The sequence below is a fragment of the Xenopus laevis genome, chromosome 3S (genome assembly GCF_017654675.1).
Source record: "Xenopus laevis strain J_2021 chromosome 3S, Xenopus_laevis_v10.1, whole genome shotgun sequence".
Classification (NCBI taxonomy): domain Eukaryota; kingdom Metazoa; phylum Chordata; class Amphibia; order Anura; family Pipidae; genus Xenopus; species Xenopus laevis.
The window spans coordinates 122,707,955-122,724,676 of record NC_054376.1 but is presented as its reverse complement, the minus strand read 5'-3'; the positions used below and the strand labels follow the sequence as shown (position 1 = coordinate 122,724,676).

General features: G+C 44.8%; 19 non-coding genes across 19 annotated transcripts; 7 read left to right on the top strand and 12 right to left on the bottom strand.

The window, feature by feature from the left end:
• Window positions 1-75: 75 nt before the first annotated feature.
• trnap-ugg lies at window positions 76-147 on the bottom strand. The gene has a single exon. It is a non-coding gene; the product is annotated as a tRNA-Pro (tRNA).
• A 115-nt stretch (window positions 148-262) lies between these two features.
• trnai-uau lies at window positions 263-355 on the top strand. Its single transcript is given in 2 exon segments — window positions 263-300; window positions 320-355. It is a non-coding gene; the product is annotated as a tRNA-Ile (tRNA).
• Window positions 356-947: 592 nt separating this feature from the next.
• Window positions 948-1,019, bottom strand: trnap-agg. The gene has a single exon. It is a non-coding gene; the product is annotated as a tRNA-Pro (tRNA).
• A 7,368-nt stretch (window positions 1,020-8,387) lies between these two features.
• On the bottom strand, window positions 8,388-8,459 carry trnap-ugg. Its single transcript has one exon. It is a non-coding gene; the product is annotated as a tRNA-Pro (tRNA).
• A 122-nt stretch (window positions 8,460-8,581) lies between these two features.
• Window positions 8,582-8,674, top strand: trnai-uau. The gene is given in 2 exon segments: window positions 8,582-8,619; window positions 8,639-8,674. It is a non-coding gene; the product is annotated as a tRNA-Ile (tRNA).
• Window positions 8,675-9,266: 592 nt separating this feature from the next.
• Window positions 9,267-9,338, bottom strand: trnap-agg. Its single transcript has one exon. It is a non-coding gene; the product is annotated as a tRNA-Pro (tRNA).
• A 691-nt stretch (window positions 9,339-10,029) lies between these two features.
• trnap-ugg lies at window positions 10,030-10,101 on the bottom strand. Its single transcript has one exon. It is a non-coding gene; the product is annotated as a tRNA-Pro (tRNA).
• Window positions 10,102-10,216: 115 nt separating this feature from the next.
• trnai-uau lies at window positions 10,217-10,309 on the top strand. The gene is given in 2 exon segments: window positions 10,217-10,254; window positions 10,274-10,309. It is a non-coding gene; the product is annotated as a tRNA-Ile (tRNA).
• Window positions 10,310-11,302: 993 nt separating this feature from the next.
• Window positions 11,303-11,374, bottom strand: trnap-ugg. Its single transcript has one exon. It is a non-coding gene; the product is annotated as a tRNA-Pro (tRNA).
• A 115-nt stretch (window positions 11,375-11,489) lies between these two features.
• trnai-uau lies at window positions 11,490-11,582 on the top strand. The gene is given in 2 exon segments: window positions 11,490-11,527; window positions 11,547-11,582. It is a non-coding gene; the product is annotated as a tRNA-Ile (tRNA).
• A 592-nt stretch (window positions 11,583-12,174) lies between these two features.
• trnap-agg lies at window positions 12,175-12,246 on the bottom strand. Its single transcript has one exon. It is a non-coding gene; the product is annotated as a tRNA-Pro (tRNA).
• A 689-nt stretch (window positions 12,247-12,935) lies between these two features.
• trnap-ugg lies at window positions 12,936-13,007 on the bottom strand. The gene has a single exon. It is a non-coding gene; the product is annotated as a tRNA-Pro (tRNA).
• A 115-nt stretch (window positions 13,008-13,122) lies between these two features.
• On the top strand, window positions 13,123-13,215 carry trnai-uau. Its single transcript is given in 2 exon segments — window positions 13,123-13,160; window positions 13,180-13,215. It is a non-coding gene; the product is annotated as a tRNA-Ile (tRNA).
• A 592-nt stretch (window positions 13,216-13,807) lies between these two features.
• On the bottom strand, window positions 13,808-13,879 carry trnap-agg. The gene has a single exon. It is a non-coding gene; the product is annotated as a tRNA-Pro (tRNA).
• Window positions 13,880-14,568: 689 nt separating this feature from the next.
• Window positions 14,569-14,640, bottom strand: trnap-ugg. The gene has a single exon. It is a non-coding gene; the product is annotated as a tRNA-Pro (tRNA).
• A 116-nt stretch (window positions 14,641-14,756) lies between these two features.
• On the top strand, window positions 14,757-14,849 carry trnai-uau. The gene is given in 2 exon segments: window positions 14,757-14,794; window positions 14,814-14,849. It is a non-coding gene; the product is annotated as a tRNA-Ile (tRNA).
• Window positions 14,850-15,441: 592 nt separating this feature from the next.
• On the bottom strand, window positions 15,442-15,513 carry trnap-agg. The gene has a single exon. It is a non-coding gene; the product is annotated as a tRNA-Pro (tRNA).
• A 690-nt stretch (window positions 15,514-16,203) lies between these two features.
• trnap-ugg lies at window positions 16,204-16,275 on the bottom strand. Its single transcript has one exon. It is a non-coding gene; the product is annotated as a tRNA-Pro (tRNA).
• A 115-nt stretch (window positions 16,276-16,390) lies between these two features.
• trnai-uau lies at window positions 16,391-16,483 on the top strand. The gene is given in 2 exon segments: window positions 16,391-16,428; window positions 16,448-16,483. It is a non-coding gene; the product is annotated as a tRNA-Ile (tRNA).
• Window positions 16,484-16,722: the final 239 nt, after the last annotated feature.

The window sequence follows — 16,722 nt, the reverse complement described above, 5'->3', positions numbered from 1 at the left end:
TCGGTGCTCTTCTGCCTCGGCAACAGGTCGAAGGCCGATGCCGAGCTTATGGCGGCCATGCCTTTACAAAAGCCTGGGCTCGTCCGGGATTTGAACCCGGGACCTCTCGCACCCAAAGCGAGAATCATACCCCTAGACCAACGAGCCTGCGCCTGTGCTGGCTCGCAGCGCCTGGACCCACCTGCTTGTAACTAAGTTCAAGAGGCGCAATGCTGTCCACCAAACAATGTCCTGCCGCCTGAAGGCAGGGGCGCCGTCGAGGGCTCCAGTGGCGCAATCGGTTAGCGCGCGGTACTTATATGGCAGTATCTGTTGGGCAATGCCGAGGTTGTGAGTTCGAGCCTCACCTGGAGCACGGCTGGAACTTTTACATCCTGGTTACTTTCATCATAGGTGCGGTAAGCCGTATCACGTCAATGGTTTCCCTGTAAGAGAGCCGGCTGAGCCCCCCGACATCAAATACAGACTTCCGGTTCAAATCAGATTCACAAATGAAGAGTTTTCCACACAGTCTGCCCCCCAAAAAACACAGCCTGAAATCTCAGCAGCTCCTGAAGCCAACATTTGTCACCCGCTTATACGTAGAAGTGCGGCCTCGTGGCTTGGCCTGGGGGTGTGGGCACATTATGCTAGGCTTTTGATGGTGATCAGGCTCAACCTTTTCTTTGCGCAGGAAAAGAATTGAATGGGGCAAAGTGTCAGCTCTGGCCATTCACCCCACAATAGTTCCACCGCATCCTGGATCACAAACAACTCTTGGCAGGGCACTTTTACAAAACGCTGCCCAGCGGCCTCAGGGTAGCCGATAGCTCGGCCTTCCTTCAATGCGACCGTCCCAGAGGAGGCAGGGATGCTACGGTTATAGCCCTTCACCTGCCAGCAGATGGCCCTGTACCCCCTCCCTGCGAGGGGAGGAAGCACGTGGCACCGTTGACGCAAAAACCCATGGGCTCGTCCGGGATTTGAACCCGGGACCTCTCGCACCCTAAGCGAGAATCATACCCCTAGACCAACGAGCCGGCGGCGAAGACCCCGCTCTCTCGGCTGCGCCTCAAGTGCTTCTCTGTGGCTTTTATGCCTAACCGTAACATTGCTGACATTGCCTTCGAGCCTTGCTCTCAAAACGTCTGCAAGTGCCCGTTTAGATGCATCCAAAAGATGGACTTTTGCCCCTGTTAAATATTGGGTATTGGAAAAATGGTTATATTCCAGAATTGATTAAGTTTGAATATGTTTCATTTGTGCACTCATGACTTGTCATTCACACATCCTTTACACACTGGTTCCCATACTCTATTTATTCCCTAAGTCAAATGGATTAGGTTACAGGAAACGTATGGAATGTCTTATGGGTAGGCTGGGGGAGGTGTATCTCACAGATTTTGAATAAATTCCTGAACAAAGAGAAGTTCGCTCTCACACTGGACACAGACACACACACAGACACACACTGACTCTCACATAATACAGACATACACAAAACTTTTATACAACATATTGATACATACATATTATTTTGGTAGGCTGTCAATAGAGCATTTGACTGGCTAGGTATTTGTTAATTTGTATGTATTTTCTGTAACACATTTTCTACACATTAAATATATTTAAATATCACCTTGGTGAGTGGTGTTTGTTGACCATAGAACTTATACAAATTATTTAATAAGACAATAGTTTCTAACAGATGGCGAGCCTAGTCAGATTATAGACCTGGACATTAGACATATACACATTCTGTCAGCTTCAAAGGGGGACAGGAGGGTGTAGCTGAACTAAAGCTTCCAGATGTCTATATGAGTAAAAGAACCTAGAAGTATTTTGTGTAAGTATTACAGGCATTGACATAATTGCGGACGCAGTGAGAAAGATTCTGCTTTCCGGTGAGTATGGATTTTCTTGATAATTTGGCTAATAAGAGCAAATTCAAGTTTGATATCCCTCATAGTGTTATGTCTGATGCAGAGATATGGTCAGATCTGTATACTCAATGTATGAATGCTAATGTGTTGGTAGAGAGAAAAGATATTTCATTTTCCAGATTGAAACATAAAATCCAGAATGTAATGCTATTAGTGAAAACGTTTAATACTTTAATGTGCTCAGAGAGGAAGGAAAATGATGTAGAAAAGATTACTGCTCCAGATAAGAGAGAAGTAGAATGTGACAGAGTTAGCAATGACTGTCTGGCTAAGGAAATTTCTAAGCATGAACTTAGACTGTCAGAAATAGAGTCAGTTTTGCAAAGGAATAATCAGGTTTCGGTTATTACAAAGGAACAGAGATCCATGTTTGTTCCGGATCTCAATAATCCAGAATTAGACTATGACAGGGCGAAACTGCAATTAAAAATTAATAAACAGTTATTTAAAATTGTGAAAGAGATTCCACATTTCAACCCCAAGTTAAATGTCCTCATGATTTCTGACTTATTTGAGTCTCATATAGAGAAATATGATTTAAGTGAGGAACAGAAGAACAAAGTTTTTAAACTTTGGGTGCCAATACAGATTTGCCATAGGTTATCAATACCAGTGACTGAGCCAGGGATTGATATAGATGGGAATCTAATATATGGCTCTAGAAGGGAGAGGCTTTTGCAGCTTAATTATATAATTAATGGAGAAGAGTTTTTTAACACTGCACTGCTTAATGATCTGAAGACCTCTATAGACGATGACCCATTTGTGTTTATGGGTATATTTGAGCAAGCATACAGGCTGGTTATGGGTATTAAAGAAGATCAAGTTCCTGAAGAAATGGTGAGAGTTTTTGTAAAGAAGTTTCAATACTTAGATACAGGAGCTGTTGTCCGTGCTTCAATGTTTAACACTCTTACAGAGGCAGCCACTTACATTGATAAGTATAGGAGACATCTTGTACTGCAGAGCTCAGACCCCACAAACAAGCATGTGATCAGAGAAATATGCCAAACAAAAGAAGCAGATATGAAACCACATAAGAAGGCTTATTGTTTTTTTTGTGGGAAATTAGGTCATCTATTAAGGAAATGTTTTTTACGTAGAAAATCTATGAAACGATTTAAGGTTGATAAAGATTCTGGAATTATACAAGAGAAAGTTCAGGCAAAGCAACTAGATGCACAGAATGGCCACTCCCAATGTCCCATAGACAGACCAGTCTGTCCTTGCAAAAGACCTAGGGCTGAAGACAAAAGGAGTTACTCTTTGTTAATGAAAACAAGGAATAATTACTGAATAGGGTTAGAGGAATGTTAGTACTTATTTTTTAAAGGTTTTTGAAAGTTTTAGTAAATAAATATGATTGGATACAATTTTTAAGAAAGTAATATTTACATGGAAATATGCAGTAATGATCGTAATGTGTTTTACTATATAGCAGGAAAAGTGAAGTTTAATATGTATTAACTGTTTTATACTGTAGAATATCTTCTACTCCCAACTCGCTCTTTAGACAAATGCCAGTTTAAGATTATTAAATAGCTATTTTGTCAGTGGAATTATAAATATCAATATTGTATCATGATTTATTGTCTAGCTTAAACTGTATCTATATGCAGTATGGGTTCTGTAGAGCTATATTTTGTATATAGCCTAAACATTAGAAGGTAACTTTTTATAATTTATAACCAAATGTTGTATTGGTTATAAGAAAGACTGGGAAGATTTAAAGGAAATCCAGTGAGTAAGTTGAGAATGATTTTTTGTAAGTTTCAAAACAATTTGGTGCATCTTGGCACCAGCACTGTTTTCATGTCTGGATTCCAATCTACCCACCCCCATCCTTGGGTGTCATGTTATGTTTTTTTTTAACCAGAACAAAGAGGATATTTTGCTTCCACTGATCTAAATATCTTAAATAGTAATATCCATAGAACTTCAAGTGGGACTGATATTGATGTTTCATAATCAAATCAGATTGACAAATGTTTAGATGTTGACTTGGTTTTTCCCAAATTATAAATTTATACATTGAATATTCTAAATTGTAAGATTTGGCTCTAAAGAGCATACTAGTAATACTCAGGTTACACCACTGAGTGATTTACATAACTGTTCAACCAGAACATGGTGTTTATGTAATGAACATATGTCTACAGTATAAAAGGGGGGGCAGATAGACAAATCTTATTTCCTAAATACTGCATTATATTTCCATGTAAATTGCTAATAAATTTAGGGACACTAATTACAGTGATTTTTTGGTATATTTGCAAATGATGCAATTATTTCACTTACCTTTGCTGAATAAGTACAGAGCTAAAAGATTAAATACATTTTAGTATATAATGGGATTTGTATGTTTCACATGTTTTCACATAAAAATATAACAAATTTAAGTGTGAGACAGGAAGCATTGGAACAAAAGCATTTGATAGTGGGATTCACAAGAAAGTAAAGGCTAAAGCTTAGACCCTGAGTTATTTGTAACAGGATATGTAAATGTTGGAAAGATACATTTCATGAAGGACTAAAGAATTTTGAGACCAGAAACTTTTTGTTTGTTAAATGAAATGTGCTCTAACTTGTTATGATTATTGTAGGATATGGATTCCTTTTCCACATTAAAGCATCATGGATATAAAGGAGAAACTTTCTTGTAGTACATAATGGGGGAAAGTATGCATGATATGTAGATTTGTGTGAAAATTATTTTTACATTGGAAAATGTAAAGACTAACATGAGCATGTTTGCATGGTAGTAATGTAATAAACTCTAATATCAACTAATTTTTCTTAGTTGACTATACTATGCATAACTTTTATTTTTTTTAGGTGCACATATGGAAATCCTGCGCAGGTCAATGAATTGGAAATTTTTTTCTTTTTGAACATACATAATAACGTACGTATTGATATGATCAGGTTAAGGAAAAGGAATTTAAAGAGTACTCTATATACATCTTATAAACCTTTGATAGTTTGGATTATTATATGACCTGGCCAGTCATGTGATAAAATATTTGAAACTGTCAGATATATTATAAGATATGGATCCATTATATTATTAATAATTATATTATTAATAATAACTTTTTCTTTGAAAGATTATGAACTGTAAATATATAAGTTTAGGTTTGGTTAATCCTATTGTTGTGATATACAATATGAATTCAAGCTCAGAATTGTTTTTTTATTCATAACATGGAAAAAGTAATGTCCATGAGCCTTTGTTCTGAAATTGTCAGAAATCTAACCTATAGTACCATACTACTATAGTATCAATATCATTGTAGTCAAAACCTTGAACTGGTTTCCTACAGAGATGAGTAGTTCAGCAAGGGATTAGATAATTTAAGTACGAAATGTATCTAGAAAGATAGTTTTATAGAAATGTCATCCTTGAGGTATATTTCTAAGATGTGTTATTTGAACAACGGTCAACTTTTTATGCAGACAGAATTTATTAAAGCATGGGGCAAATGCTGGGAATAGCATTTTATTTGAACATACAACTCCTATATCATACATGGATTTCATTTTAGTGTTATTGAGGGTACATTTAACTGTGACTGATGTTTAAGGTGGTCTACAAAATGGAATACACTTATTTTGACTATGTACAGTTATTTGCTTTAATAACCGATATCTGATTTATTGGTTGGATACCTTTGGTTTTAAGAATGTCTTGAACAGATGGGTTTTGGGATCAAATGACATGAGGTCACATAGTTGACCTTTGGTAATTAAAGCTCATGAGAACTGTGGGACATATGTTTTTTTTTATGATACGTGTTCCGAATTAGTTTTGACTCCATTCTTATAAACATTAAGGAAAACAAGAAGAACTCAAGATAACCGTAAAGTGCTTTCTTTTATCAGAGAAAACAATTAACTTTGCTTCTTACAAACATGATATTTATAGGACAATGTATATTCTCACCACTATTTGCAAAAATAGGAGAACTGTTTGTTTCCATGTCTAATATATCTGCTGTGCAAAGTAAAATTAAAGCTAGGAATTAATTAAATACACATATTAATAAAGTTTCCCTTCACATGTAATTATACTGAAACCAGGATTTAGATATTGTTTACAACATTTTTAAGGAAAGGTTAAAATGGACAACTACTTTTTATATGGACTCATATGAATGTTTTATTTTATCCATTGGGAATGTGAATACATAGTTTATGTTTGTTAATATTTTGTTTTTATGCATTCACAAAAGGTTTAAGTGATTTCACTGTGGAGGACATTGTTTGAATGTGAGATGTATTTATATACAGTGTAATATCATATTCATGAGAATGGCATGGTAAGACAGTGATAGTAGTTTAGATTAAATAAATAAGTGCAGCTTTTGCACTAGCTATAGATCGAAATGGACGAAATTCTGTGAGACTATGGAAGAGACAATCGACAATGGAAGAGGAGCACCATCGTTCAAGGAGAAATGCAAGTTCCAGAAGTAAAGTTGTTTGTAATACGGACTGTGATTAAGGATGACTTAACTGAAGGATATCAATAATTTCATGAAAAATTATTTTCATTCTGAACTATAAGAACTTTTTACAAAGTGTCTCAATCTTTTTAAATTTGCTTTTGTCTGGTTCCATTACTGAAAGTCTGCAGTTTTCCAAGAGCCTGCCAACGACTGTGGTGTTTATTGCTTATTCAAGTCACACCTTCGTTTCACACTGTATGGACTAAAATATGATTGTTCTGTATCAGGGTAACTGCAAAGTGACCAGGGGCCTTAAAAAATGGCATTGATAATACATGTACTGGTGCAATTCCCTGATTCTATACAGATGATTCATGATTGATCAACTATGGAAGTCAAGGCTTACATCTGCCAGACCCAACTGGACCAAAGGGTCGTAGGAAGCCTCTGCATAGGCAAAGAACACACACATCTGTTATCAATCACAGGAGGAATGTTTGCCATATATTGTGTTGCAAAAGAAATGAAATGACTGTAACTTTGTGAAAGTGACTCCCAGAACAGAGTACTTGGCTCTTAATTTTCCATTTTTGATGTTTATGGATACATTTTATTGCAAGATCGTGAAAGGTGTGATAAAGAATTCAATGTCAACTGCAACTAAACACAGTGCTATGAGTAAAGGCTGTAATGAAAGATTTTTAAATCCACATCAGGAGGATATGATTGAATAACTAGAAGATGGAACCAACTTTAGAATATAGATAGGATATTTTTAATTCTGGTGAACTATCACTACTTACCATCTCATTACATGATATTAAATCAATTATATTATGTTATTTGCATCAGACTTTGGAAATATGAAAACATTTCTGGATGTCTTTTGGGATGTAGTTTGAAGGACTATGGGATAATATGTTCTTGGCAAGTCAAATGTGCAAAGGGGGATTTGTTAAATATTGGGTATTGGAAAAATGGTTATATTCCAGAATTGATTAAGTTTGAATATGTTTCATTTGTGCACTCATGACTTGTCATTCACACATCCTTTACACACTGGTTCCCATACTCTATTTATTCCCTAAGTCAAATGGATTAGGTTACAGGAAACGTATGGAATGTCTTATGGGTAGGCTGGGGGAGGTGTATCTCACAGATTTTGAATAAATTCCTGAACAAAGAGAAGTTCGCTCTCACACTGGACACAGACACACACACAGACACACACTGACTCTCACATAATACAGACATACACAAAACTTTTATACAACATATTGATACATACATATTATTTTGGTAGGCTGTCAATAGAGCATTTGACTGGCTAGGTATTTGTTAATTTGTATGTATTTTCTGTAACACATTTTCTACACATTAAATATATTTAAATATCACCTTGGTGAGTGGTGTTTGTTGACCATAGAACTTATACAAATTATTTAATAAGACAATAGTTTCTAACAGCCCCTTTACCGATACCAGGCGTCTTCTGGAGCCGATTTTCCTTAGGTCAAGTTTTCAGAGTACACCAGAGTCCCCATTGTATGTTTTGCAGGGCACTGGGAAAGAAGTATGTAAAAAACAGAAAAATGTAGAATCAGGGAAATGTGTGAAAGCAACTTATTCTTCGAGTACTCAAAGAATGGCAGTGCAGGAGTCAGTTGAACGTTGAAATACAATGTTTACTGTGTTAATGGCAAGGGTGGAGCATTGCGGTATTAATGTAACCACTTGGAAGGGGGCGGGCCACGTGCCAGACCTCTCTCTCTCTCTCTCTCTCTCTCTCTCTCTCTGCCTGTCACACGCACAACCTAAAGTCAGAGAAGACAATCACAAACAGCTCATTTTGGGAACATTAGCACAACATTTGGAGGGTAAAATCCAAGAAAACCCACAAGCTGCCCTAGCCTTTGCGGACACATTAGAAATCCCTTGGGTTTCGGTGCTCTTCTGCCTCGGCAACAGGTCGAAGGCCGATGCCGAGCTTATGGCGGCCATGCCTTTACAAAAGCCTGGGCTCGTCCGGGATTTGAACCCGGGACCTCTCGCACCCAAAGCGAGAATCATACCCCTAGACCAACGAGCCTGCGCCTGTGCTGCTGCGCCTGCGGCAGCGCCTGGACCCACCTGCTTGTAACTAAGTTCAAGAGGCGCAATGCTGTCCACCAAACAATGTCCTGCCGCCTGAAGGCAGGGTCGCCGTCGAGGGCTCCAGTGGCGCAATCGGTTAGCGCGCGGTACTTATATGGCAGTATCTGTTGGGCAATGCCGAGGTTGTGAGTTCGAGCCTCACCTGGAGCACGGCTGGAACTTTTACATCCTGGTTACTTTCATCATAGGTGCGGTAAGCCGTATCACGTCAATGGTTTCCCTGTAAGAGAGCCGGCTGAGCCCCCCGACATCAAATACAGACTTCCGGTTCAAATCAGATTCACAAATGAAGAGTTTTCCACACAGTCTGCCCCCCAAAAAACACAGCCTGAAATCTCAGCAGCTCCTGAAGCCAACATTTGTCACCCGCTTATACGTAGACGTGCGGCCTCGTGGCTTGGCCTGGGGGTGTGGGCACATTATGCTAGGCTTTTGATGGTGATCAGGCTCAACCTTTTCTTTGCGCAGGAAAAGAATTGAATGGGGCAAAGTGTCAGCTCTGGCCATTCACCCCACAAGAGTTCCACCGCATCCTGGATCACAAACAACTCTTGGCAGGGCACTTTTACAAAACGCTGCCCAGCGGCCTCAGGGTAGCCGATAGCTCGGCCTTCCTTCAATGCGACCGTCCCAGAGGAGGCAGGGATGCTACGGTTATAGCCCTTCACCTGCCAGCAGATGGCCCTGTACCCCCTCCCTGCGAGGGGAGGAAGCACGTGGCACCGTTGACGCAAAAACCCAAGGGCTCGTCCGGGATTTGAACCCGGGACCTCTCGCACCCTAAGCGAGAATCATACCCCTAGACCAACGAGCCGGCGGCGAAGACCCCGCTCTCTCGGCTGCGCCTCAAGTGCTTCTCTGTGGCTTTTATGCCTAACCGTAACATTGCTGACATTGCCTTCGAGCCTTGCTCTCAAAACGTCTGCAAGTGCCCGTTTAGCTGCATCCAAAAGATGGACTTTTGCCCCTTTACCGATACCAGGCGTCTTCTGGAGCCGATTTTCCTTAGGTCAAGTTTTCAGAGTACACCAGAGTCCCCATTGTATGTTTTGCAGGGCACTGGGAAAGAAGTATGTAAAAACCAGAAAAATGTAGAATCAGGGAAATGTGTGAAAGCAACTTATTCTTCGAGTACTCAAAGAATGGCAGTGCAGGAGTCAGTTGAACGTTGAAATACAATGTTTACTGTGTTAATGGCAAGGGTGGAGCATTGCAGTATTAATGTAACCCCTTGGAAGGGGGCGGGGCCACGTGCCAGACCTCTCTCTCTCTCTCTCTCTCTCTGCCTGTCACACGCACAACCTAAAGTGAGAGAAGACAATCACAAACAGCCCATTTTGGGAACATTAGCACAACATTTGGAGGGTAAAATCCAAGAAAACCCACAAGCTGCCCTAGCCTTTGCGAACACATTAGAAATCCCTTGGGTTTCGGTGCTCTTCTGCCTCGGCAACAGGTCGAAGGCCGATGCCGAGCTTATGGCGGCCATGCCTTTACAAAAGCCTGGGCTCGTCCGGGATTTGAACCCGGGACCTCTCGCACCCAAAGCGAGAATCATACCCCTAGACCAACGAGCCTGCGCCTGTGCTGGCTCGCAGCGCCTGGACCCACCTGCTTGTAACTAAGTTCAAGAGGCGCAATGCTGTCCACCAAACAATGTCCTGCCGCCTGAAGGCAGGGTCGCCGTCGAGGGCTCCAGTGGCGCAATCGGTTAGCGCGCGGTACTTATATGGCAGTATCTGTTGGGCAATGCCGAGGTTGTGAGTTCGAGCCTCACCTGGAGCACGGCTGGAACTTTTACATCCTGGTTACTTTCATCATAGGTGCGGTAAGCCGTATCACGTCAATGGTTTCCCTGTAAGAGAGCCGGCTGAGCCCCCCGACATCAAATACAGACTTCGGGTTCAAATCAGATTCACAAATGAAAGGTTTTCCACACAGTCTGCCCCCCAAAAAACACAGCCTGAAATCTCAGCAGCTCCTGAAGCCAACATTTGTCACCCGCTTATACGTAGACGTGCGGCCTCGTGGCTTGGCCTGGGGGTGTGGGCACATTATGCTAGGCTTTTGATGGTGATCAGGCTCAACCTTTTCTTTGCGCAGGAAAAGAATTGAATGGGGCAAAGTGCTTCTCTGTGGCTTTTATGCCTAACCGTAACATTGCTGACATTGCCTTCGAGCCTTGCTCTCAAAACGTCTGCAAGTGCCCGTTTAGATGCATCCAAAAGATGGACTTTTGCCCCTTTACCGATACCAGGCGTCTTCTGGAGCCGATTTTCCTTAGGTCAAGTTTTCAGAGTACACCAGAGTCCCCATTGTATGTTTTGCAGGGCACTGGGAAAGAAGTATGTAAAAACCAGAAAAATGTATAATCAGGGAAATGTGTGAAAGCAACTTATTCTTTGAGTACTCAAAGAATGGCAGTGCAGGAGTCAGTTGAACGTTGAAATACAATGTTTACTGTGTTAATGGCAAGGGTGGAGCATTGCAGTATTAATGTAACCCCTTGGAAGGGGGCGGGGCCACGTGCCAGACCTCTCTCTCTCTCTCTCTCTCTGCCTGTCACACGCACAACCTAAAGTCAGAGAAGACAATCACAAACAGCCCATTTTGGGAACATTAGCACAACATTTGGAGGGTAAAATCCAAGAAAACCCACAAGCTGCCCTAGCCTTTGCGAACACATTAGAAATCCCTTGGGTTTCGGTGCTCTTCTGCCTCGGCAACAGGTCGAAGGCCGATGCCGAGCTTATGGCGGCCATGCCTTTACAAAAGCCTGGGCTCGTCCGGGATTTGAACCCGGGACCTCTCGCACCCAAAGCGAGAATCATACCCCTAGACCAACGAGCCTGCGCCTGTGCTGGCTCGCAGCGCCTGGACCCACCTGCTTGTAACTAAGTTCAAGAGGCGCAATGCTGTCCACCAAACAATGTCCTGCCGCCTGAAGGCAGGGGCGCCGTCGAGGGCTCCAGTGGCGCAATCGGTTAGCGCGCGGTACTTATATGGCAGTATCTGTTGGGCAATGCCGAGGTTGTGAGTTCGAGCCTCACCTGGAGCACGGCTGGAACTTTTACATCCTGGTTACTTTCATCATAGGTGCGGTAAGCCGTATCACGTCAATGGTTTCCCTGTAAGAGAGCCGGCTGAGCCCCCCGACATCAAATACAGACTTCCGGTTCAAATCAGATTCACAAATGAAGAGTTTTCCACACAGTCTGCCCCCCAAAAAACACAGCCTGAAATCTCAGCAGCTCCTGAAGCCAACATTTGTCACCCGCTTATACGTAGACGTGCGGCCTCGTGGCTTGGCCTGGGGGTGTGGGCACATTATGCTAGGCTTTTGATGGTGATCAGGCTCAACCTTTTCTTTGCGCAGGAAAAGAATTGAATGGGGCAAAGTGTCAGCTCTGGCCATTCACCCCACAAGAGTTCCACCGCATCCTGGATCACAAACAACTCTTGGCAGGGCACTTTTACAAAACGCTGCCCAGCGGCCTCAGGGTAGCCGATAGCTCGGCCTTCCTTCAATGCGACCGTCCCAGAGGAGGCAGGGATGCTACGGTTATAGCCCTTCACCTGCCAGCAGATGGCACTGTACCCCCTCCCTGCGAGGGGAGGAAGCACGTGGCACCGTTGACGCAAAAACACAAGGGCTCGTCCGGGATTTGAACCCGGGACCTCTCGCACCCTAAGCGAGAATCATACCCCTAGACCAACGAGCCGGCGGCGAAGAGCCCGCTCTCTCGGCTGCGCCTCAAGTGCTTCTCTGTGGCTTTTATGCCTAACCGTAACATTGCTGACATTGCCTTCGAGCCTTGCTCTCAAAACGTCTGCAAGTGCCCGTTTAGATGCATCCAAAAGATGGACTTTTGCCCCTTTACCGATACCAGGCGTCTTCTGGAGCCGATTTTCCTTAGGTCAAGTTTTCAGAGTACACCAGAGTCCCCATTGTATGTTTTGCAGGGCACTGGGAAAGAAGTATGTAAAAACCAGAAAAATGTAGAATCAGGGAAATGTGTGAAAGCAACTTATTCTTCGAGTACTCAAAGAATGGCAGTGCAGGAGTCAGTTGAACGTTGAAATACAATGTTTACTGTGTTAATGGCAAGGGTGGAGCATTGCAGTATTAATGTAACCCCTTGGAAGGGGGCGGGGCCACGTGCCAGACCTCTCTCTCTCTCTCTCTCTCTGCCTGTCACACGCACAACCTAAAGTCAGAGAAGACAATCACAAACAGCTCATTTTGGGAACATTAGCACAACATTTGGAGGGTAAAATCCAAGAAAACCCACAAGCTGCCCTAGCCTTTGCGGACACATTAGAAATCCCTTGGGTTTCGGTGCTCTTCTGCCTCGGCAACAGGTCGAAGGCCGATGCCGAGCTTATGGCGGCCATGCCTTTACAAAAGCCTGGGCTCGTCCGGGATTTGAACCCGGGACCTCTCGCACCCAAAGCGAGAATCATACCCCTAGACCAACGAGCCTGCGCCTGTGCTGGCTCGCAGCGCCTGGACCCACCTGCTTGTAACTAAGTTCAAGAGGCGCAATGCTATCCACCGAACAATGTCCTGCCGCCTGAAGGAAGGGGCGCCGTCGAGGGCTCCAGTGGCGCAATCGGTTAGCGCGCGGTACTTATATGGCAGTATCTGTTGGGCAATGCCGAGGTTGTGAGTTCGAGCCTCACCTGGAGCACGGCTGGAACTTTTACATCCTGGTTACTTTCATCATAGGTGCGGTAAGCCGTATCACGTCAATGGTTTCCCTGTAAGAGAGCCGGCTGAGCCCCCCGACATCAAATACAGACTTCGGGTTCAAATCAGATTCACAAATGAAGAGTTTTCCACACAGTCTGCCCCCCAAAAAACACAGCCTGAAATCTCAGCAGCTCCTGAAGCCAACATTTGTCACCCGCTTATACGTAGACGTGCGGCCTCGTGGCTTGGCCTGGGGGTGTGGGCACATTATGCTAGGCTTTTGATGGTGATCAGGCTCAACCTTTTCTTTGCGCAGGAAAAGAATTGAATGGGGCAAAGTGTCAGCTCTGGCCATTCACCCCACAAGAGTTCCACCGCATCCTGGATCACAAACAACTCTTGGCAGGGCACTTTTACAAAACGCTGCCCAGCGGCCTCAGGGTAGCCGATAGCTCGGCCTTCCTTCAATGCGACCGTCCCAGAGGAGGCAGGGATGCTACGGTTATAGCCCTTCACCTGCCAGCAGATGGCCCTGTACCCCCTCCCTGCGAGGGGAGGAAGCACGTGGCACCGTTGACGCAAAAACCCAAGGGCTCGTCCGGGATTTGAACCCGGGACCTCTCGCACCCTAAGCGAGAATCATACCCCTAGACCAACGAGCCGGCGGCGAAGACCCCGCTCTCTCGGCTGCGCCTCAAGTGCTTCTCTGTGGCTTTTATGCCTAACCGTAACATTGCTGACATTGCCTTCGAGCCTTGCTCTCAAAACGTCTGCAAGTGCCCGTTTAGCTGCATCCAAAAGATGGACTTTTGCCCCTTTACCGATACCAGGCGTCTTCTGGAGCCGATTTTCCTTAGGTCAAGTTTTCAGAGTACACCAGAGTCCCCATTGTATGTTTTGCAGGGCACTGGGAAAGAAGTATGTAAAAACCAGAAAAATGTAGAATCAGGGAAATGTGTGAAAGCAACTTATTCTTCGAGTACTCAAAGAATGGCAGTGCAGGAGTCAGTTGAACGTTGAAATACAATGTTTACTGTGTTAATGGCAAGGGTGGAGCATTGCAGTATTAATGTAACCCCTTGGAAGGGGGCGGGGCCACGTGCCAGACCTCTCTCTCTCTCTCTCTCTCTGCCTGTCACACGCACAACCTAAAGTCAGAGAAGACAATCACAAACAGCTCATTTTGGGAACATTAGCACAACATTTGGAGGGTAAAATCCAAGAAAACCCACAAGCTGCCCTAGCCTTTGCGGACACATTAGAAATCCCTTGGGTTTCGGTGCTCTTCTGCCTCGGCAACAGGTCGAAGGCCGATGCCGAGCTTATGGCGGCCATGCCTTTACAAAAGCCTGGGCTCGTCCGGGATTTGAACCCGGGACCTCTCGCACCCAAAGCGAGAATCATACCCCTAGACCAACGAGCCTGCGCCTGTGCTGGCTCGCAGCGCCTGGACCCACCTGCTTGTAACTAAGTTCAAGAGGCGCAATGCTATCCACCGAAACAATGTCCTGCCGCCTGAAGGAAGGGGCGCCGTCGAGGGCTCCAGTGGCGCAATCGGTTAGCGCGCGGTACTTATATGGCAGTATCTGTTGGGCAATGCCGAGGTTGTGAGTTCGAGCCTCACCTGGAGCACGGCTGGAACTTTTACATCCTGGTTACTTTCATCATAGGTGCGGTAAGCCGTATCACGTCAATGGTTTCCCTGTAAGAGAGCCGGCTGAGCCCCCCGACATCAAATACAGACTTCGGGTTCAAATCAGATTCACAAATGAAGAGTTTTCCACACAGTCTGCCCCCCAAAAAACACAGCCTGAAATCTCAGCAGCTCCTGAAGCCAACATTTGTCACCCGCTTATACGTAGACGTGCGGCCTCGTGGCTTGGCCTGGGGGTGTGGGCACATTATGCTAGGCTTTTGATGGTGATCAGGCTCAACCTTTTCTTTGCGCAGGAAAAGAATTGAATGGGGCAAAGTGTCAGCTCTGGCCATTCACCCCACAAGAGTTCCACCGCATCCTGGATCACAAACAACTCTTGGCAGGGCACTTTTACAAAACGCTGCCCAGCGGCCTCAGGGTAGCCGATAGCTCGGCCTTCCTTCAATGCGACCGTCCCAGAGGAGGCAGGGATGCTACGGTTATAGCCCTTCACCTGCCAGCAGATGGCCCTGTACCCCCTCCCTGCGAGGGGACGAAGCACGTGGCACCGTTGACGCAAAAACCCAAGGGCTCGTCCGGGATTTGAACCCGGGACCTCTCGCACCCTAAGCGAGAATCATACCCCTAGACCAACGAGCCGGCGGCGAAGACCCCGCTCTCTCGGCTGCGCCTCAAGTGCTTCTCTGTGGCTTTTATGCCTAACCGTAACATTGCTGACATTGCCTTCGAGCCTTGCTCTCAAAACGTCTGCAAGTGCCCGTTTAGCTGCATCCAAAAGATGGACTTTTGCCCCTTTACCGATACCAGGCGTCTTCTGGAGCCGATTTTCCTTAGGTCAAGTTTTCAGAGTACACCAGAGTCCCCATTGTATGTTTTGCAGGGCACTGGGAAAGAAGTATGTAAAAACCAGAAAAATGTAGAATCAGGGAAATGTGTGAAAGCAACTTATTCTTCGAGTACTCAAAGAATGGCAGTGCAGGAGTCAGTTGAACGTTGAAATACAATGTTTACTGTGTTAATGGCAAGGGTGGAGCATTGCAGTATTAATGTAACCCCTTGGAAGGGGGCGGGGCCACGTGCCAGACCTCTCTCTCTCTCTCTCTCTCTGCCTGTCACACGCACAACCTAAAGTCAGAGAAGACAATCACAAACAGCTCATTTTGGGAACATTAGCACAACATTTGGAGGGTAAAATCCAAGAAAACCCACAAGCTGCCCTAGCCTTTGCGGAACACATTAGAAATCCCTTGGGTTTCGGTGCTCTTCTGCCTCGGCAACAGGTCGAAGGCCGATGCCGAGCTTATGGCGGCCATGCCTTTACAAAAGCCTGGGCTCGTCCGGGATTTGAACCCGGGACCTCTCGCACCCAAAGCGAGAATCATACCCCTAGACCAACGAGCCTGCGCCTGTGCTGGCTCGCAGCGCCTGGACCCACCTGCTTGTAACTAAGTTCAAGAGGCGCAATGCTGTCCACCAAACAATGTCCTGCCGCCTGAAGGAAGGGGCGCCGTCGAGGGCTCCAGTGGCGCAATCGGTTAGCGCGCGGTACTTATATGGCAGTATCTGTTGGGCAATGCCGAGGTTGTGAGTTCGAGCCTCACCTGGAGCACGGCTGGAACTTTTACATCCTGGTTACTTTCATCATAGGTGCGGTAAGCCGTATCACGTCAATGGTTTCCCTGTAAGAGAGCCGGCTGAGCCCCCCGACATCAAATACAGACTTCGGGTTCAAATCAGATTCACAAATGAAGAGTTTTCCACAGTCTGCCCCCCAAAAAACACAGCCTGAAATCTCAGCAGCTCCTGAAGCCAACATTTGTCACCCGCTTATACGTAGACGTGCGGCCT